Genomic DNA, 19,364 nt, shown 5'->3' with positions numbered 1-19,364 from the left:
CTCTTTAGGGCTCCCAGATGTCCATGCTGTTTGTTTCCCTGAGCTAACAGGCAATGCTAGGAGTAAAAGATGCCTGGGAGTGGGTTGAGAGATTGTGCTAGACATCAGCCAGTGATGAGAGGACCGTGAACACGGCAAAGGAATCTGAGGGTGGGGACTTGATTATGTCATAGATATGTGCAGTGCCTCAGCCAGATGTGAGGACACGGATGGAGAAGATGTATAAGTGCCTGTGTAAATAGACACAATACAATCAAAATCACAGCGAACGATTATCTTATCCTGCTTAGAACTGGTATGACCAAAAAGACAAAACTTTATTAAGCATAAGTACCCAGAGAAAGGATAACTCTTACATGCTGTTGGTATGAATATAAATTAGTATAACCAATATTGAAAACATTATAGAAATTTGACAAAAAAAACCTCATAGACTACCATGGAGACCTGCAATTCTACTACGAGATATGGATCTACAGGAAATGAAATCCCTGGCTCAGGAGGATGCTTCCCCTCCCACATTTATTACAGCAGTGTTTCTAGCAAAAATATGTGATCATGCTGTCCATGAATGCATGGATAGAGAGAATGAGTATATTTACACAATGAAATATTGCTCAGCCACAGGAAAAATGAAAATTTGTCATTTGCAGGTACATGGGTGGAAATGGGAATAATTGTGTTGTGCGAAGTAAAGCAGGCACACAAAGACAAACGCCATATGCTTGCACTCATCGGTGGAAATGAGATGGTCTTGTGAAAGAATAGAGTGGAATGCTGCTCACTAAAGACTCAGAAGGGCGGGGCTGAGGGATGGAAGAAGTTAAATAAGGGAACTAATGCATAATAGGGAGGAATTATTTCATGTTCCTCTGTAGCACAGTAGGATTATTATTAGGTAAATTACCTATGATATGTTTCAAGATGCCTAAGATGGTATATGAAATTCCCAACATGTAAGTCTGGTTAATAGTTAAGAAGACGGTAGTGCTGTTCTGATTCCGTCAACACTCATTCAATTTTCACCCATGCATGCTGATGTGTGATGGATCCCAAAAGATGTGCAAACATCCCATTTACATGTAAGATAGAAAAAATAAAAATACACAATTATTAGTGATATTATAGGGCATTGCTAGACCCTGAGGTACATATCAGAAAATACTCAAAATGTACATATTTTGGCTGGTCGGTGGTGGCACACACCTTTAATCCCAGTAGTTGGGAGGCAGAGGTAAGTGGATCTCTGTGAATATGAGGCCAACCTATAGGTGTACAGAATGAGTTCCAGATCAGACAGGGCTGTTACACAGACAAACCCTGTCTGAAAAAAAAAAGAAAAAAAATCAAAAGACAGTGTACATATTTCATAGAAACCGTTAAAACCTTTACCTTAAAAGATTTTCAAGTTCATGAGTAGGGATTAGAAAATGGGGTTAAGAGAGTTTGGGGGAGGTTTTGTTTTTTAAATACTTGAGCTGTTAACTGAAAACACCCTTTCTTTTTGATTGTTTTTATTGAGCTATATATTTTCTCCATTTCCCCCACTTCATCTTCCCTCCCCTTCTACACCTCCCATGGTCCCCATGATCCCAAGAAAACACCCTTTCAATACACCGGATGGTATAAAACATTGTGCTTTGTACCCAGTGCTTTCCAAGATGGAACGCAATTCCCTATCCCCTTCTCTTGAACTTAAAAACCTTTTAAAGAAATAACAAGAAAAGTGTCCAGTATCATTACACCCCTGTTACACACCGAGAACTGCTTATGCCCCCATATGCCTACTGGATGAATGGCTTCCTTTACTGGATGTTCCTGTTTTATAATTTATTGTTTTCCCCTTTCTCGGGATAGACCTAGGTAGGATAAACCAAGGATCTAGACAGAGCAGAGAAGCAGGTGCTGCAACTACATGAGCTCCAGCAACTCTCTCTCTCCCCATCTCTCTCTTACACACACACACACACACACACACACACACACACACCCTTCTCCCATGCTTATACACACTCACATATATATATATATACCCATTCTCTCTGTCTGTCTGTCGGTCTGCCTGTCTCTCTCTTACCCTCTCTTTCACACACACACACACACACACACACAATTTTCTTATTGTCTCAATTTCTTCGCTTTAAACTCAGATCAGTTTATTCTATCACCAGAGTTTCAAATTCACAGAGATAATCTGATTTTATTCCTCAAGTAATCCTATAGGGAAATTATTTTCACTCTTGTTTTATAGAAGAGGAATATGAAACTGACAAAGGTTATTTCATCAACATTGAGCAACCTGCAAGCCCAGACTCAGGGTTGAAAATAGAAAAAGATGGATAGCAACAATAGCTTGTAGGAAAAACGCAGGCATCAATATAGTTCCTGAGACTGGCCACAGGAATAAAATAATGAGAACTTTGCTAACCTTGAATCCAAAGAAGGATTCCTGCTTTGACCTACAGACTTTGATTGCTATTGCTTAGATAAAAATGCCAATCACCAAAGTTAAAATCAAATGTACAATATTTGACCACACAGAGAAGTTACACTAAAAACCTTGACACCATTCTCTGGGGTAAGACTGTTTTATTATCCAGTGAGGTGACCCGTCTGTGGTCATCCAGCAAGACAGTCACTGAAGTGGCACTGGAACAGACCTCTCCTGCTGGTGCAGGTCGTGTTTTTCCTGGGTATCCTGCTCTCTGCCTTGCAAGAGATGGTATGATGCTATCCGGTGACACCCACATCAAATATTTACTGAGCGCCTATTGTGTGTCAGGTCCTGTGATGAAATGATAAACAAAAGATGTAGTGGTAAATAAAAACAGCAGCCTCTCCTGAGACTCACAGCTTAGCAGGAGTTAGAGACATCAACGAATTAAGTAAATGTATGATGATATGATGACTCGCTCTAGCAGGCAGTATCAAAACTGCACGGTGTTGTTCTGAGAACATAGTCAATCTAACCCAGTGGTGGATAGCCTCTATTCATTCTCGCCAGAATTCATTCTCATTTGTTTTAACGATAGCTGCTCCATTTGAGGGAAAATGGAATATCAAATTAGTTTTAATTTGCATTTTTCCTGATGGCTTAGAATGTTGGACACATTTATTATTGCTTATTATTTATGTCAATGTGTGTGTATTGTGTGTGAGAGAGAGAGAGACAGAGAGAGAGAGATCTTCTGGACCTGGAGATAATAGGCAATTGTGAGCTACTCAGCATGGGTGTTGAGCGTCAAACTCAAGTTCTCTAAAAGAATTTTAAGTACTCCTAACCTCTGAGCAATCTCTCCAAATTTATGAATACATTAAGAATGCTTACTGGTAACTTCTATATCTTATTTTGAAATTTTTATTCAGTTCTTAGCCTGAATTTTCTTTCCATTTCTTTCTCTTTCTTTCTTTCTTTCTTTCTTTCTTTCCTCTCTCTCTCTCTCTCTCTCTCTCTCTCTCTCTTTCTTTGTCTCTGGACACAGTTTTCCCTCCCTCTTCTCCTAGTCCCTTCTCTCTCTTCTCCTCTCACCCAAATCTACTCCTTCTCCATTTCCCTTCAAAAGAGAACAGACCTCACAAGGATGTCAATCAAACATAGGATAACAAGTTACAATAAGACTAGGCACATACCCTCATATCAGGGCTGGATGAGGCAACCAAGTAGGAGGAAAAAGTTCCCAAAAGCAGACAAAAGAGTCAGAGATAGTCCCCATTCCCAGTGTTAGAAGTCCCACAAAAACACCAAGCTATAAAACCCATAACATATACAGCTAGGTCAGACCCATACAAGCTTCCTGGTGCTTGATTCAGTCTCTGTGACCCCCTATGAGCCCTCCTTAGTTGATTCTGTGGGCCATGTTCTTGTGGTGTCCTTGAGCCCTCTGACTCCTACAATCCTTCCCCCCCTCTTCTGGAAGATTCCCCAAAATCTACCCAGTGTTCGACTAAGGGTCTCTGCTCCCATCACTTGCTGGATGAAGCCTCTATGATGACTATTATGTTAGGCTCTGATCTACTAGTATGGCAGAATATCATCAGGAATCATTTCACTGACTTTTTTTTTTTGTCAGTCGTGTTTGGTTCTATTCTAAGTCTCTAGGCTATCCAGTCTCTGGTTCGTGGCCCTCCAGGCAGTATCAGACTGTCGCATGGGTCTCAAGTTGGACCAAATGGCTGTTCCCACAAGTTCTGTGTCACCTTCACCCCAGCACATCTTGTAGGTAAGACCAATTGTAGATCAGAGGTTTTATGGCTGGGTTGGTGTCCCAGTCCCTCCACTGGAAGCCTTACCTGGTTACAGAAGTTGGCCGGTTCAGGCTCCATAGCCCCCCTTACTAGGAGTCTTCTCTAGGGTCGCTTTTGTACATTGCAAGGAATTTTCATCGCTCTAGGTTTGGGGTACATATCTAAACAGAAAATTCTCAACAGAAGAATATCAGGTGGGTGAGAAACACTTAAAGAAACGTTAACAGCCTTGGCAGTTAGGTAAATGCGAATCAGAACTACTTTGAGATTCCATCTTACACCTGTCAGAATGGCTAAGATCAATACCAAAAGTGACAGATCGTACTGGCAAGGATGTGGAACAAGGAAACACTCCTTCATTGCCGGTGGTAATGCAAACTTGAACAGTCACTTTGGAAATCAATATGGTGGTTTCTCAAAAAATTAGGAATTGACATAACTCAAGACCCAACTATAACACTCCAGGATATATACCCAAAATACATTCCGTCCTACCACAAGAATACTTGCTCAGCTATGTTCATAGTAGCCTTTTTCTGCATCTATTGAAACAATGATGTGATTTCTGTCCTGGAATTCATTTATGTGATTTTTATATTTATTGACTTATCTGTGTCAAATATTTTACTTATTGATTTATCTGTGTCAAGTCATCCTAAATATCAAAAATGAAACCAACATTGTCACTGCATGTAATCTTTTTGGTGTTTCTTAAATGTTATTTGCAAGTATTTTATTGAGAATTTTTGTGTCTATGTGCATAAAAGTAATAGGTTGATCATTTGCCATCTTGTTCTATTTCCTGGTTTTGGTACCAAGGCAACACTAGATTCAAACACACACACACACACACACACACACACACACACACATCGAGTTTGGAAACATTTATTTCTTTTCTTTTATATAGAATAATTTGAGGAGAATTTGATGCTAGTTCTTTTTCAAAGGCCTTGTAGAATTTTTCAGTGAGTCTGTCTGTTCCTCTGGGCTCCCTCCCCCCCCTCTCTTGTTTGCTTATTTGTTTTGGCTTTTTATGACAGGATTTCTCTGTGTAGCTTTGGAGACTGTCCTAGAACTTGCTCTGTAGACCAGGATGGCCTTGGTATTCGCTCTGTAGACCAGGATGGCCTCGAACTCATGGAGATCTGTCTGCCTCTGCTTCCTGAGTGCTGGGATTACAGGCGTCTTCACCACCACCCACTCTGGACTTTTTTTAGTCATGGGATATTGTTGTGGGTAGCAAGAAAGCCTTGAGTGAGTGAAGTCCTGGGAGAATGTGCATTGTGTGACATGGGTGTGGCTATGTCAAGAACCATAGCCTCAGACCCAGCCAAGTAAGGCTCAGGGGGATGGCAAAGTCTTCCTGTGATGTGTGTGTTGATGCTCATAGTGTGCTCAGAAAACTGAGAAAAGCAAATATGAGTAGATAAATACTTCTTTTCCCAGCATGAGCATGGCAGTTTCCCAGGGAAGACCAGCCAACTGTCTTGAGCCAGGGTCAGGGGCAGGTCACGATTTGTTCTTACTGGGACAAACATTTATGGACATGTGTACAAATATTCTTTCTTATTTGAGTGGTTCTGCTAGAACCATCATCTGTGGAGTTCCAGAACTCCTTATTTGCTGTGTGATTGTTCCGTGCAGGTATTGTCTCCAGTGAAGAAAACTAATTTACCATGAATCAATGTTAAGTTAGCCTCATTCCCTCAGTGTTCTCTTGGCTTGACATATTTCCCACCATCCCTGAGCAGCTTCCCTGCTCTCACCCTGCACAGCCTTCTGGACGCACGAGGCTTACAGAAAACATCAACATCAGGATGACGCCTGTTCTCTGAATTATCAATTAGTCTATTGTTATTGAAACATTATTTCACCCACATACAGATGCATGGATTTGGGAATCTCAGTGTGAAAATGAAATAGCTCATCTCATTCTATACCTAAAAACCCATCAAAAACAATTTTTATACTGAGAGAAGCAGGCTTCTCCAGGGAAGAGACCCACAATAGACTGACAATCCCAAATAATCAGTCATAAACACATTATACATATAAGCAATAAATACCAAATGAACTCTGAAGACTGTACTTATAAATATGTGGGTCATAACTCTCAATAAGAAGCCATGAATTTGAGGAGTCGGGAGACATAAGAGGAATTGGAAGGGGACAGGTGGAAACATTCTAAACACAGTACCCATGTATGATATTCTCAAAAAATAAGAGAAATACATTTTTAAAAATTTAATTCTCATTCTTGCCATTTTGGCTTATTGCTTTTTGTATGTTTGTTGGCTGGATGCCTGGCCAGGTTTCTGGTTGACTGACTATCTGTCTTTCTTGCTTGAAACAAAGTCTTGCTATCTTTGAAACTGGCTTCAAAGTTTTGATCTTCCTGCCTCCCGACTACTGGGGTTACACTTATACACCACCAAACCTTTTCACATCCATGAATATGAAATAATTACTTTGAATAAAATGCCACATTGCCCTCTGACTACCAAGAGTAGTTCATGCCAACAAATCACCTGCAAAATAAGGAGAGTCATTTCATTATAGAAGGAAATTCATTTTCTCCTGAAAAATGGGAGTTAAGGAATTCAGACTAGAACTTTAAATATTCAATTGAATACATTTTAATATCTCCGTATGGCGAGCAAAGAGGGAAAGCTAGAGAAATCTAATACAGACAGGACTGCTGATGAGCAGGGGCCTCCAGGAAGGAGATTTGCTAGGCAAAGAACTCAGGCAAATAAGCCTACTTTCGGAGGGCAAGCAACCAAGAGCGGTATAAGAAAGATGAAAATTCTGTAACCAAATCATCAGGTGCCAATAATGACTGCGTTCATTGTCTTTATTGTTTTGGCTTGCATTTCCATACATTAGCGGATTATTCTTTTCTTTTTCCTATCTTCCATCTCATGTCGCCTAATACTTTATAATTATATGTCTCTCACATATTTATTATTCACATCAAAGGATTTCAAAGGCACAAATGTAACATAGCTAAAGAGAGATAGAAATTATCTAGACATCCTACAAACAATGTGTGGGACTTAGTGTCTCTTCCTTGGGACAAGGGGGTGTCTAAATCTTTTATTGTTAAATGTCGGTTGCATTGTGTGAAGGAAAAGCACGATGTTATTTCTGTGATTATTATTCATGAGTTAAATATTGTCAAAAGAAATGGAGTAAATGCCAAAATTCCAAAGAGAGCTAGATTGCTGTTAACTTGACAGCAGCTTGATACTCATTTCCCTTTGTACCAGGGAAATGTGTTCCTAAAATCTCTTTCCCTGCATGGCTCTGGGTTAGAGTTTTCCGATACGAATTACTCAAGTGAGATGTGAAAGATAGGTGTTAAATAATTGAGGTTCGAGGAAGCTGGTGCTGTGTCCTATGCTAAGCGATCCCATACCGCCTCACAGGCTCTTTCCTAGCAGCGGCATTGGTTTGAACACTTTCCCCTAAAGACGTTCATTCTCTTCGCGGTCCTTGGTTTCCTCGCTGCAGCCATTTCCCAATTCTCCGATCTCCGGCCTCCAAATTATTTCCTCCACTCTCTCCATATTTGCATGTGCCCTATTTTCTTTATAAAGTCTTCGGCTCTCTCCATCTCTGCACGAGGCCCATTGTCTTTCAAGGCATGCCCTCTACTCGATGTGGAAGGTTCTGTTATCTTGAGCCAATCCCGTCTAATACAGTGTGTGGCCATCTGTTGCCGATTTATTTCAGTCCCCACAACCTCTGTGGATGTTGTGTCCAGCAATGCAAACCTAGAGGCAGAAAATGGGTGTGGGTGTGGGAAACTGCCTGGTAAGGGCAAAGTGAGTGTCTGAAAAGCAGACCGTATGAAGATGTTAGCAAAACAATGAACAGTAGATCAAGCACAGAGACCAGGATAAACGGAAGGTGGAAGGTGACGCTCCAGAATCCAGGGGCTGCCCACGAACTACAGAGCTTCCTACAAAAGAACAACTCCAGGCTTTACCTGCTGTTTGGAGTGAGCACAACCCCTCACATTCTTTACAGTGTTTCTCAAGTTAGACTCTCACTATAGGCACAGCTGAGGTTGCAGACGAAAGAGATCTAAATTGGTGGATTTAAATGGGGGTAAAATACACTCCCATCTATTACAGCCTAGAACTCTCAGGAGGGAAAAGCTTCTCACCAATAGGAAATTAACACACTGAACTATAGTCAGCAGATGCTGTAATGAAATCAGCACTCCATAGGTTACTTTAGATCACAAAAAGAAACAGTCAGTTCCCATCCAGTCCTCAAGTTTAATAATGTACACACCCAGCTGAACGTGCAGCGTTCCACTCCGTAGGATTGGCATCCCTGTGGCTGTTTTTCAAGCAACCTTGAAAGCGATTGATTCCATCAGCAAGACTCTTCTCCCACTCTGGTTTACAGAAGTCGTGATGTGGTTTAATCGTCACCTGTGCAAATGATAGGATTAGGGAACCTTGTGCCGGGCCCCTTTGGTGGCAGATCATTTCACTCTTCTTGTGTGCCAGCCTTGAGCCCTCCCGAACCTTAACTTTCAGTGGATAGGTGGCATGACTAATATTGTTACATCACGGTCACGCCTTGATCCATTTCATTAACAACTCTCAGAAATATGGTTCCCATATCAATGGTGGTAGGTTCCGCTGTGAGTTGGACTGGATATCCTTGTTCTTCTGAACCACAGTTACTCAATTTCCACGAAGCAGTTTCAGGGCTAATTCATTAATTCAGTTTTATCTGATCAACACATCCGCCTGTATGTATGTCACCCCCACACTGCATGTGAACATACGCATATGTGTGTCAGACTTAATTATAGCACACACTTCAAGGCTCTCTACTCCCAGCAGTGCCCCTCCTAATGGGATCTGTTGACAAGGCCCCTTCTGGGCTCTTGCTGACAGGGACAAGGCGCTTATGGCTTTTAAATGGAAAGGATTTGCTAACTAAAGCTTCCACCCAAGCCTTCACCCCTCCTTTTCAGAGGTCAGAGCGCTAAGGTTCTCGGTAGCTATGGCAATCCCAAGGTGAACTCAAAGAATATTGACATTCTAAGAGCTGATGGCTTGACACTGATCTAGTTAAACTCAGTTAGGAAATTAAGCTTATGAAATTATGTTTTCAAAATGAAAATGCAGAGTGAGAAGGCCTTTGTATTTTTTTTTCACAGCTAAGAAATTAGAAATTGTGTGTGCTTTCGAGGTCTATCATCACAGACTGATTATCTCCTAACCTAGACCCCAGCATCCCAGTGACACTGTATTTGTCAAGAGCCACGGAACTTTGTTTTCCTAGGTTTGTTCCGTGCAGCCTAAGCTCCTTAGCCAATAGGACTCATTGCATGTTCAACTGTCTTTAACTGTACTTCTGAAATTTTTACTTTTATTTTTTTGGACCTAGAGCATAATTTAAATTTTAATGGTCATTTTTTTAAAAGTGCAAATACTTGTGGAAAATACTACTCTAAGGTGGGGCTCCCCTTTTCAGACCCCATTCCTAAAAGGAATGCTTTGTCTACCGAAATCCTGATTGCTGTCCTTCCATTCATATCTATATTTTAGGGGAGTGTGGTTGGTGTTTTTGTGTTTGTTTTTTTCTTGGATTTTCTTTTTAGGTTACCGGTGAACAGGCGCCACGTCTTTTTATACATACTAAGAACTGCCTCCCACTGAGCTACACTATCAGCCCCCACCAGTGTCCCTGAACTAAGCTGACCCTTGATTCTCATTTTGGTTAGCAAGCTTTTAAAAAAGAGAGAGAACTTCAGGTTTGGTAGAAACTCTTTCGGAATCAATGGTCTTGGGTGGCTTCGGTCCCGTTCTCGTTCTCTGACCCACTTTCTGGTGCTGTCTGAACTGTGAGTTTGGAGAGCTCTTTCAGAATAAACGCTCTGGGATGGCATCCATCCCATCCTCACCCCCGACCCACCTCTAGTGCTGTCTGATCGCATCTTCTTGTTTTTGCCTTTCTTTTAGCTTCTGTATTTCATTTGTTTTTGAGTTGTTTACAGGTTCCAGTGTTACTGCATCTTAGACTCCAGCACTTCCTGGGGTGGGCTAATTTATTTAGTTTTTTTTTAAGTGACAGAAGAAGAGTCTGTGTTTATCTGAGCAGCATGAGGGACACAATGTCACTCAGTACAGTTTCAATGCATGTATGCCTTCTAAAATCCACGCTGAGATTCAATTTTCCCAAGCAGTAGTATTGAGAAAGATTATATCATACAGGCTCCTCCCTCATAAATAGGATTAAGGGCTTTAAAGTAGGCTTCACGCAGCATTTAAGCCATTCACCCGTCATTCCCTCCCATCCTATAATGGCGTCTTCTAAGGGGTCATCATAAAAACATAGCAGCCCTTGGCAGATACTGAGCCTGCTGTTGGTCCTGGACTGCTCAGGCTCCAGCTGTGAGAGGTGAATTTCTGTTGTTATGAATTATACCTGTGGTATTTCATCTCAACAGCCCAAGCAGATGACATTCCTCTAACCAAGAGTAATAAGAAGAACAGGCGCCCGTCAGTAAAGCTGGCTGCTTCTCTTCCGTGACAGTTTCATTATCTCCTGCACACAGGCTTTTCCAAGCAGAGGATATTTAAAGAACTGTAAAGACTTCCGTTTGATTTCCCCCGAAAGGCTGGGGAAATTCCAGGAGGAATAGAAATAATCCCACAAAATTATCCCTTTCATTGAATCTCAAAAGCCAGACCTAAATGGGTGGAGCTTTGCCTGGGGAAAACAAGAACAAAACCCATAAAGAACTATGATAAGCATGATTTTTTTTTTAAAAAAAAAAAGAAGTATTATTTTTTTACTGGATTTATATAACAAAATAAAGCACAGCCTATCTGTTTATAAAACAACTATTGTACACATAAATATATGTAATATATAGCATATATATTTGTGTAGGAAATAACTAAGAATTAGAATGTATGGTCCTTTCTTGTAGATTTTGTAGAGTAAAAGAGACTATGAAAAAACATCCTGCATCCTGACTTGACCCCAGGACCAGGGCTTGAAATTCCACCAATCCCTGAATTTGCTCCAGAATCACGCCACAAAATTCCACCAATCTTAAGCCACACTGGAAAACTCTGTCCCCGCCCCAAAGAGACACTATATAAGCTCTGTATCCTGCTCAGTTCACTGCTGCTTTTCACCCTAGAGACAGCCACCCTTCTGGATGCTTCCTTCCCAATAAATCTCTTTAATGAGGTTTGTTGTGCTGTGGGACTTTCACTGTAGCAGAGCCTAGCTGTCAGGATTTTCTCAGGAACTGGAGCGGAGCAGAGCTGTAACACTTTCACTAGGGAAACTTTCCCCTGGTGGAACAGAGCTGTAACAATTCTCCAGAGCAGAGCAATGCTAAACTTCTCTGGGAAAATCCTCCCCTACCCAAGCAGTTGTTACCCTTGTGCTGGGGAGATCCTGCCCTGCCCCAGCAGAATTGTTACACTTGCGCTGGGGAGACCCTCCCCAGCCCCAACAGAGTTGTTACACTTGCACTGGGGAGACCTTCCCTTGGAGCACAGCTGTTAAACTGCTATACTTACAGGAACTTTGTGGTAGTCTATGGCTCCTGACTGCCAGGATAGCTTTCCATCTGAGCTGCAACGCTTACAGGTTTCTTTTTCATTACATGCCTCCATGGAAAAATGGTTTCTGGCATGTAACCGGCTCTCAGACCTTAGCACAAGCGCTGCCATGACAGAAGTACCATTCAGGCCTTGCAACCCAGCATGCAGGCAGCACCACCTGCCAAAATGAGAACAAAGGCCTAATGTATCCAAGTCCATAGTTCTGGGGAAGTCCCTCAATGTACTAACCTGGCTTCCTGGCTTCAACTTCTGGATAACTGTTCTTGCTAACTAGGGTGTGCCAACTCAGGATGTGGTTTTCACATTTAAAAGCTCACCCTGAGAAAAGGATTGGAAACTGCACTTGGGTCCTGAACACCCAGCATAGTCATTGACCTGCTAATAAAGACTTTCTATTGGCTTGAACCTGTGGCTGAGTGGTCTTCTGTGGTGACTACCCCACAGCAATTCTCTACCAGTGCTGACTTTAGTCAGAATGGCAGATCAAGAGAGAGTTGCCTAACCCTAATTTGGATCAGTAATCCTTTGTATCCTAAGCCATGGCACTACCTGGCCAGAAAAAAGTTCTCTGACAATCAAAAAATTCAAGTAGGACATCAGGATCCTTTTTTTCCCATCAGGTACTCGGGTAAACATGACCACGGGGCATGGAGTAATCGAGAGATGACTTGGGCTGTGTAATGGTTAATTTTCTGTGTCAACTTAACTAGGTTAAGTTACACACAGACAGTTGGTAAAACATTATTTCTGGGTATGCTGATGGTAGGGATGTTTCTAGAGGACACTGGCATTTGAATCAGAGTAAAAACAGACACATCCTCACACTGTGGGAGGTGGCGTTAAATCCCTCAAGGGCCTAAATGCAACCAAAAGGCAGACGGAGGGTTCAATCTTTCTATCTTTCTCTTTACTCAAGTGGAGCATGAGTATTCTGCTGCCATTGGACACTGACTTCCTTGTCTTAGGGCTTTTGGGCTTATAGCAAACCATCACCAGCTTTGGGGGCCTCTAGATTACATGTTGTAGGTCCTAGGACTTCTCTTCCCACAGAATCATGCCTCATGTTCCTTCTTTCCACATGCATCTCTGTAGATCTGTATAACTATATCTCAACCTGTTTGGTTCTTTTTCTCTAGAGGACACCGATCTAGGATGTATATTTGAAAAACTGATCTAGTTAGTGCAATAGGAATGAAGGAAAGGTACTTGTGTTTCCATCCAGGTGAGGTGAGTGTCATGAGAAAATGACCCTGAATTAATCTATGGAGCTACTGAGGGCAAGTTTAGAGGGGATAACAGAAGGAAACGATCCTCCCTCTTTCCTTACTACACATTTGTAATGATCAGCTTCTAAGACTTGGAGAGGTGACTATAGGGGAAAAACTATGAAATACAAAGAAAATGCTTCAAGAATCAAAGTCTGTAGAAAACTATCTAAAATACATTAACTCTACACATGGTTTGTGTGGACCGGAGGCGGGTTGGTAAATAGATAAGGAACATATGTGGTGTGAAATGTTAAATAGAAGCAAAGACAAGATTCACAAGGTGTTTATCCATTGGGTGACTAAGATACGTAAGGTCCTGGCACTGAGAAAGCCAAGGAGCTGAAAGGTAGGTGTCCTGATTAGAGAAGAGATGTCCCAGTCACTGGTGAAAGGGGAAGTGGGCCATGGGAGGGAGCTGTGAGCTAGCTGCTGAGGTCACAGAGGGAAGTCTGACAAGAAACAGTGAGAGGCAGGGGAGAAAACCAGCTCTGGGACAGCAGAAGGGCGGGACTCTGGAATACTTTTGATTGGCTGCGGATGATTGGCACGGAAGCTAAGGTGGGAAACAAAATGGCGCCGGCCCCTTTATTTGGCCAACTGAGGGTGGGTCAAAATGGGGGTTCAGAAATTACGAGTGACTACCAGGAGGCTGGCTTTGGAGGAGAGGGGAAAAATCAATGGAAAGCCAGCACTGACAGTAGGCAAGTGTGTGACGGTGAGCAGGTGTGCAAAGGGTTATTAGAACGGTTGTCAAAACCGGAGAGGAAAAGGAGAATGGGAAAGGGAGAAGGGCTGAACAGGGACAGGCTTGAAAGAGTAGAGCATGGTGGAATGTTCCTGCAATCCCAGACTCCGGAGGCTGAGGCAGTGGGAGGACTGCAAGTGGCAGGTCAATTTGGGCAGCAGAAATGCTGTATCCAAAAATAAAAAATAAAATAAAAATAAACCACTGGAAGAATATTTAAAGCATATTTCTATCTCTTGTGCTAAAGGGCGGCTTAAGCTGCAGCTCTCCGGGAAGACTATAGTGTGTGCCTCCTTCACACACTGAGATGCCTTAGCTTGGGAGATCTGCAGGCAGTCTGCCCTTCCAGGATTACTTGCTTGCTCATTCGCCTCCCTATGCTACACGCTTCTTGAAGGGCTCATTTTTTCCCACCTTTGTGTCCCCAAAACTTTATGCCACAGGCTTGCAGAAGTCATTCTTGTTTGCATAATTTTATGTCTATACTACAGTTCCTAGCATTTTACTATATCTTCTCCCTGTCCTTACATGTAATTCAGCTAACCTTGCCAATCCTACAGTTTTACATGTCTATTCACTGGACAAAGCAATGGGTTTCATAATGACGAACTTGTTCAAATGTATCATGTGCTTTGCTCATATTCACCCCCATCACCCTCTCCTGACCCATTTCTCATACATGTACATGCACAATCATAATACATTTTAAAATAAATCATTACATTTTCCTTAACCAAATGTAGAGAAACATTGCTATTCCTGCATATTATAAGCATAAAATAATAATGAGATATTTTATATTCTGTTTGCTTTGTACTCTCTTCAAACCCAGAGTGTATTTTATATTTGCATCCTTCAGATTAAGCACTTTCCATGTAGCCAAGAGACTGCCATATGGTACAGGGAACTTCTAGATCTAGAATGAAGTTAGTCCTTGCTTGTCAGCGGCTTCCTCACGTGAAGGCTTCGGTTTGCATCACCTTCCACTAGCTCTGTTTAGGACATACATTAAATAAATTATTTATGAAAGCATGTGCTCATATCTTGTAATAAAAAACTCTTGAAAAAAATTAATTCTTCTATAAAAGAGACTCCAGGGACCCTCAACCCTTCCACAATGTGAGGACACATGAAATGGCACTACCTATGAGCAAACCAGAAAGCTCTCTCCAGACACACTCCTGGCACTGTGATTTTAAAATTCCAGCCTCTAGAACTGTAAGAAATCAGTGTATAAACCACTCAGCATGTGGTATTTGGCAATGGCAATGACATGGACTACACATGAGGTGAGAACTGCAAACATGACATGGGCTGCACATCAGGTGTGTACTGCAAACATGACATGGGCTGCACATCGGGTGTGAACTGCAAACATGACATGGACTACACATGAGGTGAGAACTGCAAACATGACATGGGCTGCACATCAGGTGTGAACTGCAAACATGACATGGGCTGCACATCGGGTGTGAACTGCAAACATGACATGGACTACACATGAGGTGTGTACTGCAAACATGACATGGGCTGCACATCGGGTGTGAACTGCAAACATGACATGGACTACACATGAGGTGTGTACTGCAAACATGACATGGACTGCACATCGGGTGTGAACTGCAAACATGACATGGACTACACATGAGGTGAGAACTGCAAACATGACATGGGCTGCACATCAGGTGTGTACTGCAAACATGACATGGGCTGCACATGAGGTGTGTACTGCAAACATGACATGGACTGCACATCGGGTGTGAACTGCAAACATGACATGGACTACACATGAGGTGAGAACTGCAAACATGACATAGGCTGCACATCAGGTGTGTACTGCAAACATGACATGGACTACACATGAGGTGTGTACTGCAAACATGACATGGACTGCACATCGGGTGTGAACTGCAAACATGACATGGGCTGCACATCGGGTGTGTACTGCATGACATGGAGTGCACATCGGGTGTGAACTGCAAACATGACATGGACTGCACATCGGGTGTGAACTGCAAACATGACATGGACTGCACATCGGGTGTGTACTGCATGACATGGGCTGCACATCGGGTGTGAACTGCAAACATGACATGGACTGTACATCGGGTGTGAACTGCAAGCATGACATGGGCTGCACATGAGGTGTGAACTGCAAACATGACATGGACTGCACATCGGGTGTGTACTGCATGACATGGGCTGCACATCGGGTGTGAACTGCAAACATGACATGGACTACACATGAGGTGTGTACTGCAAACATGACTATGGACAGTGCAGTGAATGCTTAGCTAGCTCACGTTTGTAACTTAATGAAGACCAGACAGATCTCTGTCCAGAGGTAAGATAAGAAGAGCTGTGTATTAACCTCCTGTGATCAGGTCTTCTTTGCAAGTGGAAGGAAAATCTAGATATTCTACAGCATATTTGTGGCATCCAGGTCTAGAACATTCTGTTGTCTGTGAGTTAGTCACATAAATCCATCTGCAAGTTTTTTAAATCTTATTTTTCTTAGAACTTTAATATATTTAATAAGTGCCATAGTAAAGAATTAGGTAATTACCTTTTCAAAATCTTTCTTTTCTGTAGCATGATGGTAAGTTTTATCAACTAGACACAGCCTAGACTCGCATGGGAAAGAAGTCTTTATATTGACTTGACCTGTGGAAATGTCTGTGGGGATTGTCTTGTTATTTGATATAGGAAGATCTAGACCACTATGGGCTATACTATTCCTTAGGCTGTGTGTGTGTGTGTGTGTGTGTGTGTGTGTGTGTGTGTGTGTGATGAACAATAGAAGAGAAGAGAAGGCTTCTGGGAGCAAACAAAGGATTTGTGCATTGCTTCTCACTCTGCAATGGACCATGACTGTGCCGATTTAAGCTCCTGTCTTGATGTCCCCACAATAATGAACATAAAATTGAAAGCTCAGGGAGCCCTTTCTTCCCTAAGCTGCTTTTCATAGGGGTGTTTTATGACAGTAGCAGTAATGAAACCAGGACAAGTAGTTTAATATTGTTAATTGCACTAGTAGATAATGCTGAGTTATTTTTATTATTCAGAGAATAGAATACATCGTGATATATTATGTCATGTTTTATGGATTATGTTGGCTGATAACTTATTTAAAATTTTTGCAATAGTGTTCATAAACAAGGAAAGTTATGGTCTAGTTTTATCAATTTTGTCACAATTCATAATTTACAAAGTGAATTTTTAAGATTTTCTTCTGTTGCCTAAATTCTTGAACTGTTAAAAGCTGCATCTGAGTCCACCATTCAGGGCAGTGGCTACCCCGAGTGCCATGGCAACCATGTGACTGTGGATCTATGCTCTAAGTACACTGACCCTATTGGTGTTCAATCCTGGTATCTGTCAAATCACTGAATATGCTAAAGTATTTTAAAGTGTTTAATAAGTATTATATGTTACTTACATGAATTCTTTCTGGTCCTTGTTTTGCTCATCATATCAATCCACTTTTCCTGCTTTATTTTCACTTTTTTAAATACATTTTTCACTCAATATATTCTTATTACAGTTTCTCTTCCCTCAGTTCCTTCCAGATCCTCCCTACCTCCCCATATCTTCACATATCCAACTTCATGTCCCTTTCTCTTCTGTCTCTCTCTCTCTGCATCTCTCTCTCAAGGACAGACAAAAAAAACAAACAAACCATAATTTTAAAAGGAAAAGCACAAGAAACTTATATACAAAAAACATAAAAACACAAAATCAGAAACCATAAAAATTACATATATGTGTGTGTGCATATATATAAATATATAAATATATGTGTGTGTGTGTGTGTGTGTGTGTGTGTGTGTGTGTGTATCTGTCTCCAGCGGGGCTGCATGGCTTCTCCTTGACTGTGCTTTCTTTCTCCCAGCATTCAGTTTAGTTTTCCCTGCTTAGCTCTACTCTACCCTATCATAGGCCCCAAACAGCTTCTTTGTTAACCAACGGTATTCACAGCATACAGAGGGGAATCCCACATCACAATAGACCTATTGTGTCTCTGTCTCATTCTTCGGTAACATCTATCCCCTCTGGCTCTTCTTTCTGTCTCCTCTTCTGCATAGTTTTCTGAGCTCCAAGGAAAGAAGTTTGATAAAGAAATTCCACCTAGGACTGAGTGTTCCAAGGTCTCTTACCCTCTGCACATTGTCCAGTGGTGGGTCTTAGTACTATTTCCCATCTACTGAAGGAAGAAGCTAAGACGCTGATCTATGGGTATAGCAGAATATTATTGAGAATCATTTTATTGCTATGTTCCTTTAACATAAGACTAGTATTTGGGTTTCCCCTATTCCATTGGCCTATCTATTCTCAGGTTCTTGGCTATCCTAGTGGTGTCAGGTGTCGGTTCTGTCTCATGGGGTGGCCTTAAGTCCAATCAGATGGTAGTTGTTTACTCATACAACATGTGTGCCACTATTGCACCAAGGTATCATGGAGGCAAGTGAAAATTGTAACTTGCAGGGTTTATAGCTGGCTTGATGGCTACCTTAGTCCTCTGGTAGCATGCAGAGTACCTTCTTGAATGAAGACTAGTCAATAGAGGTGAAGACACCAGTTTGACTTCTCCATGGTTAATGAAATATGTGTTGTCTTTGGCAGCAGGGCCTTATCCTCAGTTAGTGGAGAGCAATCAACAGCCTTGGCAACAGCCTGAGTTGGTTGGGGGTTTCCATGGGGCCCCTTTGGCAACAGCTCAATGAGATGTGACACATTCCTGGCACTGGAAGTCACCTGGTAGTGAAAGATGTCTAGTTGGGGCTTTCTCCCCTCTGTTATGTAGTGATTTCATTTAGATTTCTCTCATATACACATTTTAAGAATCTTCTACTGTAGTAAGCAGGTTTTCATATCACTCCTCAGATGACTCTTGGTGTTAGCTGCCCTTTCCATCCATTGTCCTCTCTTCTTTCCCTCTCCCATTTAATCCTCCCATTCCAGTCTCCCCTCTAAGTCCCCATAACTACTCTATTTCCTCTTCCTTGGCGGTCCTCCCTCCAGCCATCATCCTTTTCTCTACATATTATCTTTGTGATTATAAGGATTATAATATGCCTAGTAAAGGCATAAAAGCCAACACCCACACATAAGAGATACATACTATATTTGTACTTTTGGGTCTGAGTTACTTTACTCAGGATGATTTTTTTTTCTAGCTCCATCCATTTACCTATAAATTTCATGATATTTTTCCTTCCTTCCTTCCTTCCTTCCTTCCTTCCTTTTTGGTTTTTTGAGACAGAGTGTCTCTGTAGCTTTGGAGCCTGTCCTAAAACTAGCTCTTGTAGACCAGGCTGGCCTCAAAATCACAGAGATCTACCTGCCTCTGCATCCCGAGTGCTGGGATTAAGGACACGTGCCCCCACCGCCCAGCTCATGATTTAATTTTTTAACAGTCAAATAATATTCCATTGTTCAAATGTACTACATTTTCTTTCTCCATTCATCTGTTGATGGACATTTAAGTTA

This window comes from Microtus oregoni, unplaced genomic scaffold (assembly GCF_018167655.1).
Source record: "Microtus oregoni isolate MIOR12 unplaced genomic scaffold, Mior012 000005F_ref0000423, whole genome shotgun sequence".
Classification (NCBI taxonomy): Eukaryota; Metazoa; Chordata; class Mammalia; order Rodentia; family Cricetidae; genus Microtus; species Microtus oregoni.
The sequence above is the reverse complement of the archived record's forward strand: the minus strand, read 5'-3'. Positions refer to the sequence as shown.